Genomic DNA, 14,675 nt, shown 5'->3' on the forward strand with positions numbered 1-14,675 from the left:
TAGCACTGTCAAACCTCCCTGCAAGGGTAGTGGTGGCCCTCCAGTTTGGGTGCAAGCTGTCCTTCTTGTACAGCCCCACATGGCTGAGAAGAGAGCTCATTGAAATATTTATCCGAAGCTCTCCCTCTTTCACGAAAACTTTTAAGCATGCATTCAACTGTACTATTTCACAAGGATTGGCACTAGAACCTCTATACTATTGTGAATGGTTGGCATTTACCTTGCAGTTTGAGAGAATGTATGGATGCTTCAGTATCACAATGGAGAAAAGGGAACTGCAGAGGCATAAGAAAGGAGCTGGCCAAAGTTTATTGGAAGGGAATACTAGCATGGATGGTGATAGAGCAGCAATGGCCAAAGTTTCTGGGGGTAATTCAATTCTAAAGGGAGAAGGAAGAGACAACTGTTGGCGACAAGGTAAGGCAAAGAGTATGAAAGCAAAAATTAGTGGGAAGCTAGAGGATTTGGAGTCTTTTAAAAACCATCAAAGGGCAACTTAAAAATCAATAAGGAGCGAAGAGATGAAATATGAAGGTAAGATAGCCAATAATATAAAAGAAAATACGAAAATTTTATTCAAATATATAAAGAGTAACAAAGAGGAAGACATCAAACCACTGGAAAATGATGCTGGACAGTTAGCAGTGGGGGGATATTGACATGGTGGATGAACTGAATAAACATTTTGCATCAGTCTTCACTGTTGAAAACACCAGCAATGTGCCAGAAATTCTAAAGATCCAGGGGCAGTAGCGAGTGTTGTTGCTGTTACCAAGGAGAAAGTGCTTGGAAAGCAGAAAGGCTTTAACATAGACCATCAGACTTCTCTCTTCTCTGATCACCTTCTCTGGGTGGTTGGACCAGGTGAACTATGCCCCAGGATTCTGAAAGAGACTGTGGAGGCATTAGTAAGGACCTTTCAAGAACTGCTAGATTTTGGAATGTTTCTGGAGGACTGGAAAATTGCCAATTTTACTCCACTCTTTAGGAAGGGAAGGAGACAAAAGATTATAAGCCTTCTTGGTTGGGTAGATGTCAGAATCAGTGGATGTTATTTAATTGGATTTTCAGAAGGCCTCTCACAAGGAGCCACATACAAGGCTGCTAAACAAAATTAGAGCCTGTGACATTACATGACAGATACTAGCACGAACAGAAGATTGGCTGATTCAAAGGAGGCAAAAGGTGGGTGCCTTATCTGGTTGACTGCTAGTGACTAGTGGTCTTCCATGGGTCCACTACATTTCACATTATGTATTAATGATCTAGATGACAAAATTGATGACTTTGGTGCCAAGTTTGTAGTTGATGCAAAGATAGTTGGAGGGGAAGAAAGTGTTGAGGAAGCAGAAGTACTTGGACAAATTAGGGGAATGGGCAAAGAAGTGGCAAATGAACACAGCTTAGGGAAGTTTATGGTCATACATTTTGATAAAAGAATAAATGTTTAGACTAACAACATACATCAAAGTTGCTGGTGAACGCAGCAGGCCAAGCAGCATCTATAGGAAGAGGCGCAGTCGACGTTTCAGGCCGAGACCCTTCGTCAGGACTAACTGAAGGAAGAGTGAGTAAGGGATTTGAAAGCTGGAGGGGGAGGGGGAGATGCAAAATGATAGGAGAAGACAGGAGGGGGAGGGATAGAGCCGAGAGCTGGACAGGTGATAGGCAAAAGGGGATACGAGAGGATCATGGGACAGGAGGCCTAGGGAGAAAGACGGGGGGGGGTGACCCAGAGGATGGGCAAGAGGTATATTCAGAGGGACAGAGGGAGAAAAAGGAGAGTGAGAGAAAGAATGTGTGCATAAAAAGGAGTAACAGCTGGGGTACGAGGGGGAGGTGGGGCCTAGCGGAAGTTAGAGAAGTCAATGTTCATGCCATCAGGTTGGAGGCTACCCAGACGGAATATAAGGTGTTGTTCCTCCAACCTGAGTGTGGCTTCATCTTAAAATGTGTGGCCACTGGGAGATCCTGCTTTCTCTGGTGGACAGAGCGTAGATGTTCAGCAAAGCGGTCTCCCAGTCTGCGTCGGGTCTCACCAATATATAAAAGGCCACATCGGGAGCACCGGACGCAGTATATCACCCCAGTCGACTCACAGGTGAAGTGATGCCTCACCTGGAAGGACTGTTTGGGGCCCTGAATGGTGGTAAGGGAGGAAGTGTAAGGGCATGTGTAGCACTTGTTCCACTTACACGGATAAGTGCCAGGAGGGAGATGAGTGGGGAGGGATGGGGGGGGACAAATGGACAAGGGAGTTGTGTAGGGAGCGATCCCTGCGGAATGCAGAGAGAGGGGGGGGGGAGGGAAAGATGTGCTTAGTGGTGGGATCCCGTTGGAGGTGGCGGAAGTTACGGAGAATAATATGTTGGACCCGGAGGCTGGTGGGGTGGTAGGTGAGGACCAGGGGAACCCTATTCCTAGTGGGGTGGTGGGAGGATGGAGTGAGAGCAGATGTACGTTTAAGAGCAGAGTTGATAGTGGAGGAAGGGAAGCCCCTTTCTTTAAAAAATGAAGACATCTCCCTCATCCTAGAATGAAAAGCCTCATCCTGAGAGCAGATGCGGCGGAGACAGAGGAATTACGAGAAGGGGATGGCGTTTTTGCAAGAGACAGGGTGAGAAGAGGAATAGTCCAGATAGCTGTGAGAGTCAGTAGGCTTATAGTAGATATCAGTGGATAAGCTGTCTCCAGAGACAGAAAGATCTAGAAAGGGGAGGGAGGTGTCGGAAATAGACCAGGTAAACTTGAGGGCAGGGTGAAAGTTGGAGGCAAAGTTAATAAAGTCAACGAGTTCTGCATGCGTGCAGGAAGCAGCGCCAATGCAGTCGTCGATATAGCGAAGGAAAAGTGGGGGACAGATACCAGAATAGGCACGGAACATAGATTGTTCCACAAACCCAACAAAAAGGCAGGCATAGCTAGGACCCATACGGGTGCCCATAGCTACACCTTTAGTTTGGAGGAAATGGGAGGAGCAAGAGGAGAAATTATTTAGAGTAAGGACTAATTCCGCTAGACGGAGCAGAGTGGTGGTAGAGGGGAACTGATTAGGTCTGGAATCCAAAAAGAAGCGTAGAGCTTTGAGACCTTCCTGATGGGGGATGGAAGTATACAAGGACTGGACATCCAATGTTTAGACTTTTTTTTTAAAAACAAGAAGCAATTTTAGAAATCAGATGTGCAAAGGGACTTGGGAGTCCTCCTGTTGGATTCCCTAAAGGTTAACTTGCAGGTTGAGTTGGTAATAGAGAAGACAAATCAGAAGCAGATTTATAATCAGACTTGTGTCATGCAATTTGTTATTTTGTGGCAGCAATGCAAAACGAAAAAATAACTAAGTAACAATGAGAAAGATCAAAAATAAATGTAGTGCACAAAGAGAGCAACAAGTAATGTATTCATGGATTCATGGTTTGTTTGGAAATCTGACAGAGGGGGTGGCAGCGGGTGGGGGGCGGGGGGGTTGGGTGAAGAAGCTGTTTCTAACCTCCTGTTCCTAGGCTCATGCACCTTCTCTCTAATGGTAGCAATGAGAAGAGGGCATGTCCTGGTTGGTGAGTGTCCTTAATGATGGAATGTTAGCACTCTTGAATGCAACTCAATGTTAGCATTCAATTCAAGAAGATGAGAATGTCAGGACGCTGAAGCAGGGATCCAATTCCAGACCCAGTACTGTGCACTCAGTGATATTAATTAAGTAACAAATCCCAAGGTGCAAACAAAGTCAGAATCAAAGTTCAGACAGAGATCAAAACATCCAGAGAAATCCAAAACCCAGAATCAGGCAGAGTCAATATTCAGACAGACAGTACAGATACAAATGCTAGAAAGGCTCAGGAAAATTCACTGGCACTATCTAGCAACAAACAGGTGAAAACACAGGACTGAAATACACTGAGCAATAAACAGAGAGGCAGATGATAGGTGGAGCACAATGAGACACAGGGGGCAGCAATACAGGTAATAATGAGAAACAGATGAGAGACAGAGTACTCAGTAATACAGGGGCCGGAGCAGAGCAGGAGCAGGGACAGGAGTACATGGCAATACAAAACCACAGACTGACAACTAGGGGGAAAAACACACAAAAAGACAGTTCAACTGGAGGTACTGACAGTAACACCTCCCCCCCTACAGACATCTCCCGGCATTATGGCAGGTAGAGCTGGGTGTTGCTGATGAAAGAGGGGTCCAGTATGTTATGGGCAGGGACCCAGCACCTCTCCTGAGGACTGTAGCCCTCCCAGTCCACAAGGTACTGGAGGCCATGGCCCTGGCGACAAACATCCAGCAGTCAACACACTGTGAAAGCCTCTGACCCATTGATGAGCTGTGGGGGAGGGAGAGTTTGGGGACAGGACACAGGGTAGCTAATGAAAGGCTTGATGCAGGACACATGGAAGGTGGGATGAATGCAGTGGAGAGCAGAGCTTGAGACGGATGGCAGCAGGGCTGATGACTTTAGCAGTGGGAAAGGGGCCGACGAAGCGAGGGGTGAGCTGCAGGAATCCACCTTGAGGGGAAGGTCTCAGGTTGAAAGCCACACGCGCTGTCCCTGGCAGTAACATGGGGCCTTGGAGTGATGGCAGTCAACTTGATGCTTGATCCTAGCAGAGGCACAGAGAAGGGCAGAGCTATGTCCAGCCTCTATGTCCACTGACAACAGCAGACAAATGCCTCGGCAGATGGAAGGCCAACCTCCTCCTCCCAGGCAGGAAACAGTGGAAGCTGGTAGCCAAGGCAGAACTCAAAAGGAGACAGACCAGTGGATGAGGACAGATGAGAGTTTATGGAATAGCTTGAAGGGCCAGAAGAATGTATTCCACACTATCTCAATAAATAAATTAGATATATCTTAAGAACTTATACATAATTTCATGATATCATAAAGACCTATAAATTTCAAGTTTGTCTCATACAATTTTGATGAGTAAAATAATTTAAATTCTTTTGAAAACTCTTTATAATATCAAACATACAGAATGTATTAATAGTGAAAATTGCCAGGATGCTGGAGCAGGAATCCAATCACAGACCCAGTACTGTGCACACAGTGATATTAATTAAGTAACAAATCCCAAGGTGCAAACAAAATCAGCATCAAAGTTCAGGCAGAGATCAAAACATCCAGAGAAAGCCAAAAACCAGAATCAGGCAGAGTCAATATTCAGACAGACAGAGTATAGATGCAAATGCTAGAAAAGCTCAGGAAAATTCACTGGTACTATCTAGCAACAAACAGGTGAAAACACAGGACTGAAATACACTGAGCAATAAACAGAGAGGCAGATGACAGGTGGAGCACAATGAGACACAGGCGGCAGCAATACAGGTAATAATGAGAAGCAGGTGAGAGACGGAGTACTCAGTAATACAGGGGCCGGAGCAGAGCAGGAGCGGGGACAGGAGCAAATGGCAATACTGTTACATATCCCGTGAGCATGGTGTAATTATCTTGTGAGCATTATGTCATTATCTCGTGATGGGCATCATGTAATTGTGTCATGACTGTGGGGTGATGTCATGTTCCAAACAGTATTTAAACAAAGCCAGCCAATGTGACGCAGATCTCATTTTTATTTGTAGTGCAACGTTGTTGCCGGTCGGATGTTTGGAGACACCACCGATTTTGTTTGTTGCACGTTTATTTTTCCCTTACAGTCCAGTATCGGAGAGTGAAGACGTTACCAGAGCTATCCGAGCAAAGTATTGGGTAAAGTTAATGTCGTTCAGCGTCTTGGGAATGATCGACCTTTTCAAATTCGTTTGGGAATTGTGGCTTGCACATTTGAACTAAACCTCTGCAAGGTCGGGAAGGTTTGTGCAGTGACCACCCTCCAGTCAAAAGGTCAGTTCCTTTATTCGTGATTCCTTCGGACAAGGCATCTCTCAGCTGTGATCGGCAGATTTGTCATGACTTCGAAGGAATCGTTGTTTCTGGGAAGTCTTTCCTTAATGACTGTATAAGTTACATAGACTTTTGAATTTACCACTTTAAGTCTGTGCTTGGATGAGAACTCGTTAAGAACAGTTTATAAGTTTGACTGTTCAATATAGTCGCCTAACTGTTAACTTCCGGTTAAGTTAGTCGTTTGTTTACTTTTTGATGTTTTGAGCAGAGGTGAATAAATGTCGTGGTTTATTTTATAAAAACTCAACCCAAATTCATCTCTGTTGCTGTTGATTTATAACAATACAAAACCACAGACTGACAGCTAAGGGGTAACACACAAAAAGACAGTTCAGCTGGAGGTACTGACAGAGAATATAAAAGCAGGCTGATTCTGAGAGACAGGATCAATCTGCATTTGGGAAGGGGAGGACTGACAAGGGGAAGTCAGCATGATGTGTGTGGGGAATAGTCTTTCATGCATTTGAGTGAGCATCTTAAAAGAGGTGAACTAGTGTATTAATGAGGGCAGTGTGGTAGATTCTGCATGAAATTTAGCAAGGTTTTTTGACAACAGCCCACATAATATAGGTCTAGAAGGTGAAATCGCATGGGATCCAAGGTGATCTAGGCAATTGGATACAGAATTGGCTTGGCTGTAGGTGAAAGAGGGTTGTTTTTCTCCTTGGAGGCCTGTGCTCAGTGGACTGCCAAAGAATGGCTGAGGATCTTCAGTTGATTGTCATATGTTTTAATGTCTTAGGTCAGAATCTAGGTGGCATGATTAGTAAGCTGACATCAAAGTTGGTGCTGTAGTGAACATTGAAGGTTATCTAAGGATCTAGGCTGTAACAGGATCTAAGGTTGTAACGGACTTGACTGAGCTACTCCACAAGACGGATCCATTCTTGAAACACAGAAACCCTACAATAAACAAGAGAAAATCTGCAGATGCTGGAAATCCAAGCAACAGACACAAAATGCTGGGAGAACTCAGTAGGCCAGGCAGCATCTACGGAAAAAAGTACAGTCGACGTTTTGAGCTGAACCCCTTTGGCAGGACACTGCCAGTAATGCTAATTGGAAGTCTGCTTTAAATAATCAGAGTACATGGAAAACCCGTGCCAGTCAAAATAAACTTGACAAGAGTAAACAAAAAGCACAAGAGCTTAACGACTCCAGATAAGACAACAATTAACAAATACAGGTGCACAGGCCCATAAGGCTCATTTCACTCATAGGATGTACACAATAAACGACAGGGCCCTGGGGATTGTGTTGAATAGAAGCACCTAGGGTGACAACTTCTCAATTCCCTGAGAGTGGCACCATAGATGGACAGGATGGTGAAAAAGGAATATAGCTTGTTTGCCTTCAATGGATAGGGCATTGAGTATAAGAGGTGTGATGTTATGGTACAGCTGTACAGGACTTAGGTGAGATCTCATTTGTGTTACAGTACTGTATGGAACTCTGGTTGCCTTGCTACAGGAAAGATGCGATTAAGCTCGAGAGGGTTCAGAAAATATTTACAGGGGCACTGCCAATATGGAAAGCTTGATTTATAAGGAGATGCTGGACAGACTGGGACTATTTTTTCAGCAGCAAATGAAGCTAATGGGTGACTTTTCAGATGTTTTATAAAATAATGAGTGACATAGATAGAATAAAGAGTCACACTGCTTATCAGCAGACATTGATTTAAAGTGAGAGGGGAATAATTTGAAGGCACACTTTCACACAGGTGATGGTGGGTAGATGGAATGAGCTGTCAGAGGAATTGGTAGAGGCAGGAACAGTACCAATCTTTAAAAGATATTTGAATGGACTCCTGGATAGGAAAGGTGTTGAGGGTTATGGGACAAATGCAAGCAAACGGAACTACCTAACATAGGCACTTTAGACAGCATGGAATGTCGGGCCAAATGGCCTATTTCCATGCGGTATAGCTTTATGACTCTGCGACTCTGTATGAAGCCCAGAACTCTATTAATGAGACATTCTGAGATTTTCACCTGCAGGCTCTTGTTAATCACTAGCCTCATCCTGCATGAGTCAGGTTCTCGGTAGAATTAATTAATTTGAACAAGATTAGGAAAAGTTTTCTAATTTCTTTGAGCAAACATTTGAAAATCATTCCCAATTTCCTATCGGGGGTTCTCTGCTCAGTGAGGCTGCTAGGATATCATACATCTCAGAACTCAATGAGATCTTTCAGAAGGGTACAGTCTTTCTGAGTTGGGGCTTTACACTTCCTTTGAGAGGTCTTCATTCAATACAATATGTTACTGGACTAAACTCAGGTCCTATATTGTTAGTTTGGAAGCTAGTTTGGTGTATTACCAAGTTATATGTTGAGAAAATAAAAATGCCCAGAACCACAGAATATTTTCAATCCATATGACCAAGTTTTATAGCATGTGACGTGAAATTAGTTAAATTCATTATCGAAGTATGTATGTGTCACCATATACTGCTTTGACTAATACTGCTCCTATGTCTTATAGTCTTATAGTTTTGTATACAAGTCATTTGTATAAATAACAAGTAACAAGGGTTCAGTACTAAGTAAGAAAAGTGGAGAGAGAAAAAGAGTTGGAGTTTAGGTCAATGACGTGCTGAGCATTTCTAACACCTTCTATCTCATTTCAGATTTCCAGTATCTGTAATATTTAGAGCATAACTTGGTTTCCTTTTGGACACATGGTCAATACTGACTAAATTGAAGCTCAGCACATGAGGCTGAAAAGGATGGGGCTTTCCGAGATGCTCTCCCACAATTCCATTTTTGCAGGCATTCACAGTAGAATAGAGAAGTACAACAGAATCAGTGAAAACTGCACACAAAGACTGACAAACAACCAACATGCAAAAGACAAACTGTGTAAATACAATAAATAAATAATGAGAACATGAGTTGCAAAGTCCTTAAAAGTGAGTCCATAGGTTGTGGAATCAGTTCAAAATTGAGCTCAGTGTAGGAGGTGACATGAGGAAATCTCTCCCTGTCATGCAATTGATCTGAGAGCACTGGCTGAAAACATGGAGGATCTAGGTTCAGTGCAGTCTCTCTGAACGAAAGTGGGACTGAGAATGTTCTGGAGCTGAGGGCTCATCCAGGGAGGTGCATGAAATTGATTGATCTTTCAAGGAGCTGGCACAGATGCAATGGGCCAAAGGGCCTCATTTTGAACATTAAGGATATGAGAACTGTAGACTGAGCCAGCTCTGTTGGGGGCTCAACATTCTCGATCTCAAGGACATCTTCAAGAGGCAGTCCGTCAAGATAGTGGCATTCATCACTGAGGTCTTCAGCACCGAGCCACGCCCACTTCTCATTACTGCCATCAGAGAGAAGTTACAGGACCCTGAATACCCACCCCTCAATGCCTGGATAGTCCATGCACTATTTATCTAACTCATATAACTTATTGTAATTTGTGTGGCTTTGCACTATATTGCTGCCAAAATACAAGAAAATTCACAGTGTTAATAAACCTGGTTCTCATTCTGATTCTGAGGTATAATTGCCCGTAGTGAGAAAATGAGACAGTCGATCTTCTCGTTGCATAAGAACATAGAAAACAAAATCAGGAGTAGGCTACTTGGCTCTATCCGATTGTTCCGCCAATCAATAAAGTCATGCTTTTCATTATTGCATTGCCATTTTCCTGTACTTATCTCATTTCCTTTGATTATCTTAATATCTAAAGGTATCTCTGTCTCTGTCTTGAATATACTTAGTGAGTGAACCTTCCTCTCCTCTGGAGTAGAGAATTTCCAAGATTTACTACCCTCTAGAGAAGCTCTTTTTTTTAATCCTAGTTCTTGTGGTTGACTTTAGTCTGAATTTTGACCCCTGGCACTAAGTACCACATCTAGGGGAAATATCCTTTTCATCCACTTTGTGAAAAATATTAAGAATTTTGTATCTTAAGTAAGATAAAACTTCTGCTCTTCCAAGCTCTAGGACGTACAGGCAAGTCTTTCCCCATTGGAAAATCCCTTCTATCCTAGGAATTGATTTGGTGAATCTCTACTGAACTCTTTCTAATACACTGATTCTTTAAGTAGGGAGACCAAATCTATACGGAAAATACAGATGAGATTTCAACAGGACCTTTTATAACTTTGGTTGGATGTTGCTTGTCTTGTGCTTAAGTTGCCTTGTAATGAAGATCAACATAACATATACACTCAGTTGCCATTTTATTAGGTACACCTGTACACCTGCTTGTTAATGCAAGTATCTAATCAGCCAATTATGTCATAGCAAGTCAATGCATAAAAGCTTATAGACATGGTCAAGAGGTTCAGTTGTTATTCAGACCAAACATCAAAACGGGGAAGAAATGTGATTCAGAAGGCTTTGTCCATGGAATGATTGTTGGTGCCAGACGGGGTGGTCTGAATACCTCAGCCACTGATGATCTCCTGGGATTTTCACACACAACAGAGTTTATAGAGAATGGTGTGAGAAACCTTGAGTGGCAGTTCTGTGAGTGAAACCACCTTGCTAATGAGAGAGGTCAGAGGAGAGAGCTCAAACTGGATCAAGCTGACAGGAAGGCAACAGGAACTCAAATCATGTGTTACAACAGTGCAGAATAGCATATGCATTTAGAGACCATTTTATTAGGTACAGGAGATACTACCAAAGTGGCCACTGAGTGTATTGCCCTTATGCATTTCAGCATTGTTTAAAAACTTGAAAATTGTATGAAATGATAGCTTTATTTCTCTTCCTACAAATGTAGAAAGCTCAGCAGGGAAAGCTGGCAGGATTAAGGAATCCTGGATATTGAGGAATGCTTAAGACTCTGTCAAGGAAAAAGAAGCATGACCTATTCCAATTCTGATATCTCTATCCACAGCCTCCTCTACTGTAAAGATGAAGCCACACTCAGGTTGGAGGAACAACACCTTATATTCCGTCTGGGTGCCCTCCAACCTGATGGCATGAACATTACTTCTCTGACTTCCGCTAATGCCCCACCTCCCCCTCGTACCCCATCCATTATTTATTTATATATACACATTCTTTCTCTCTCTCTCCTTTTTCTCCCTCTGTCCCTCTGACTATACCCCTTGCCCATCCTCCTGGTTTCCCCCCCTCCCCCTTTTCCTTCTCCCTGGGCCTCCTGTCCCATGATCCTCTCATATCCCTTTTGCCAATCACCTGTCCAGCTGTTGGCTCCATCCCTCCCCCTCCTGTCTTCTCCTATCATTTTGGATCTCCCCCTCCCCTTCCCACTTTCAAATCTCTTACTAGCTCTTCCTACAGTTAGTCCTGACGAAGGGTCTCGGCCCGAAACGTTGACTGTACCTCTTCCTAGAGATGCTGCCTGGCCTGCTGTGTTCACCAGCAACTTTGATGTGTGTTGCATGACCTATGTCAGATTTAGTCAAAGGGGTCAAGTGGATCCCTTGAGGAGGGAAAGAAATATGGAAGTTTTGGAAATTAGGATAGAAAAAGGGATGTTAGATGGCCTTGGGAAATACAGGAAAGAAGAAGGTGATGTTATAAATACAGTAAGAGAATATGTTCCCTATGGATCAGTGTGCTTGTCCACTTGTAGTGCACAGGAGATGGGTAATGTCTTAAAAGAGTACTTCCTATCTGTATTCACCTCTGAGAAGGTGAAGCTAGAGAATTCTGGGTGAGAACAATGAGGTCCTGAAATATATTATGAAAGAAGATGGGTTGGCAGTCTTGAGGGAGGTAAAGGTGGATACATCCCTAGGGACTGACCAGGAATAATGTAGGAGCTCAGATTTAATTTAGACTTATGTGAAAGGATGCGTTTTAGAAAGTTAATCCAGGGCAGGATATACACAGTAATTAGTAGGAGCCAGGAGAGAGTTTTTGAACTGAAGGATCTGGGACCCAAGGAAAAGGTCTCGAAGAGTGTTGTTAAACAGAAGAACTGTGGAATCTAAACATATATTCCTTAAAAGTGATGATACAGGTAGTCTCAAGGTGGTGAAGAAGGCATTTGGTATACTTACGTTTGTCAGGTGGGACATGGAGTGTAATAGTTAGGCTATTATGATACTATACAGGTGTACAATACATTGGTAAAATCACACCTGGGTTTTTGTGTGCACTTTTGGTCATTATATAATTAGAAGGATGTGATTAAGTTGGAGGCGGTGTAGAAAGATGAGCTGCCTATATTTCATTGCAAGGCCTATCATAGAAAAGGCAAATAATAGTGCTAAAGATGAGGCAGCTGGTTTACAAACGGAGGCACTGTGTACTGAGGAGAGGATTTTGAGGGGGCAACATTGCAGTCAATCGGCTGAGTTGCATCGTGAAAGGTGGACACCATCAAAAAGGATGAATACAGGACTGGAGGTGTTGTATCTGAATGCACACTGTATATGGAATAAGGTAGATGAACCTGTAGCACAGTTGAAGATTGGCAGGTATGATGTTGTAGGCTGAACATATGGCTGAAAGATTATAGATACGAGCTTTATGTCCAAGGATACATATTATATTGAAAGGTTAGGCAGGGAGGCAGAGGGGATGGTGTTGTTCTGTTGGTAAGAAATGAAATCAAATTCTTAGAAAGAGGTGACATAGGGTCAGAAGATGTTGAAGCATTGTGGACAGAGCTAAGGAACTGCAAGGGTAAAAAGACCCTGATGGGAGTTGTATTCAGACCCACAAACAGTAGTAAGGATGTGGCCTACAAATTGCGATGGGAGATAGAAAATGCCCAAAAGGGCACTGTTGCAATAATCATGGGGGACTTCAATAAGCAGGTAGATTGGGAAAATTAGGTTGGTGCTTGATTACAGGAGGAGGAATTTCTAGAGTACCTGCAAAATGGCTTTTTAGAGCAGCTTGTGGTTGAGCCCATGAGAAGATCAGCTATTCTGGATTGGGTGTTGTGCAATGAACTAGAATCGATCAGGGAGATTGATATAAAAGAAACTTTAGGGGAAAGTGATCATTATAAGATCGAATTTGCCCTGAAATTCGAGAAGGACAAGCTAAAGTCCGATGTATCAGTATTACAGTTGAGTAAAGGGAATTACAATGGCATGAGCGAAGAGTTGACCAGAACTGACTGGAAAAGAACACTGGTGGGGATGATGGCAGAGCAGCAATGGCTGGAATTACTGGAGGAAATTTGGAAGACACGGGATAATTACGTCCCAAAGAGGAAGAAGTATTCTAAAGGAAAGATGGCACAATCGTGACTAATGAGAAAAGTCAAAACTAACATAAAAGCCAAACAGGGGGCTTATAATAGAGCATATAATTAATGTGAAGTTAGAGGATTGGAAAGCTTTTAAAAACCTATAGAAGGAAACCAAATAAGTCATTACAACTCACGTGAAATCCTGGAGGAACTCAGCAGACCAGGCAACATCTATGGAAAAAAGTACAGTCGAGGTTTCGGGCCGACACCCTTCAGCAGGACTGACTAGAGAAAAAAAGTGAGGAGTAGATTTGAAAGGTGGGGGAAGCGGAGAAAGAAACACTAAATGATAGGTGAAACTCAGAGGGGGAAGGATGAAGCAAAGAGCTAGGAAGTTGATTGGTGAAAGAGGCAGAACGCTATGCAAGAAAGAAGAAAGGGGAGGGGTGGGGAGGAGTACCAGAGAGAGGCGATCGACAGGCAGAGGGTGGAGGCATTACTAGATGTTTGAGAAATCAATATTCACGCCAACAGTTTGGAGGCTACGCAAATGGAATACAGCAGTGGTCCCCAACCACCGGGCCACGAGGAAACGATATGATTTAGCAATATGAAACAATATGAGTCAGCTGCACCTTTCCTCATTCCCTGTCACATACTGTTGAACTTGAACACATGTGAGGTCATTACGCACGCGTCATCCATGTCAGCGTGGGAAGAAGATCAACTCCTCGAGCTTGCAAATGACGACGGGCTGAAAAGTATGTTTGACATAACATCTCTGCCGGCATTCTGGATCAAAGTCAAGGCTAAATATACTGAGATAGCCACAAAAGCACTGAAAACTTTGCTTCCATTTCCAACATATCTCTGCGAAGCGGGGTTTTCTGCAATGAATGCAACGAAAACTAAATTGCGGAATAGATTGGACATAAGGAACCCCCTTCGAGTATTGCTGTCTTCCATTACCCCTCGATGGGACCATCTTGTTGCAGGAAAACAAGTCCAGGGCTCCCACTGATTCAGCGATATTGGTGTGTTGCAATGATTTCATATGTTCATATGAGGAAAATATGCACTGTGTGTTTAATATTAAATTCCATATAACCATATAACAATTTCAGCACGGAAACAGGACATTTTGGCCCTTCTGGTCCATGCCGAACTCTGACTCTCACCTAGTCCCACCAAACGTAGCACCTCACATTTATCAGCATTAAACTCCATCGGCTATCTTTCAGCCCACTCCTCCAATTGGCCTAAATCTCTCTGCAAGCTTTGAAAACCTACTTCATTATCCACAATTCCACCTATCTCAGTATCATCTGCATACTTACTAATCCAATTTACCACCCCATCATCCAGATCATTAATGTATATGACAAACAACATTGGACCCAGTACAGATCCCTGAGGCACACCACTAGTCACCGGCCTCCAATCTGACACACAGTTATCCACCACCACTCTCTTGTGTCTCCCATTCAGCCACTGCTGAATCCATCTTACGACTTCAGTAGTAATACCTAACAATTGAACCTTCCTAACTAACCTTCCGTGTGGAACCTTGTCAAAGGCCTTACTGAAGTCCGTATAGACTACATCCACCGCTTTACCCTCGTCAACTT

This window comes from Mobula hypostoma, chromosome 4 (assembly GCF_963921235.1).
Source record: "Mobula hypostoma chromosome 4, sMobHyp1.1, whole genome shotgun sequence".
Taxonomy (NCBI): domain Eukaryota; kingdom Metazoa; phylum Chordata; class Chondrichthyes; order Myliobatiformes; family Myliobatidae; genus Mobula; species Mobula hypostoma.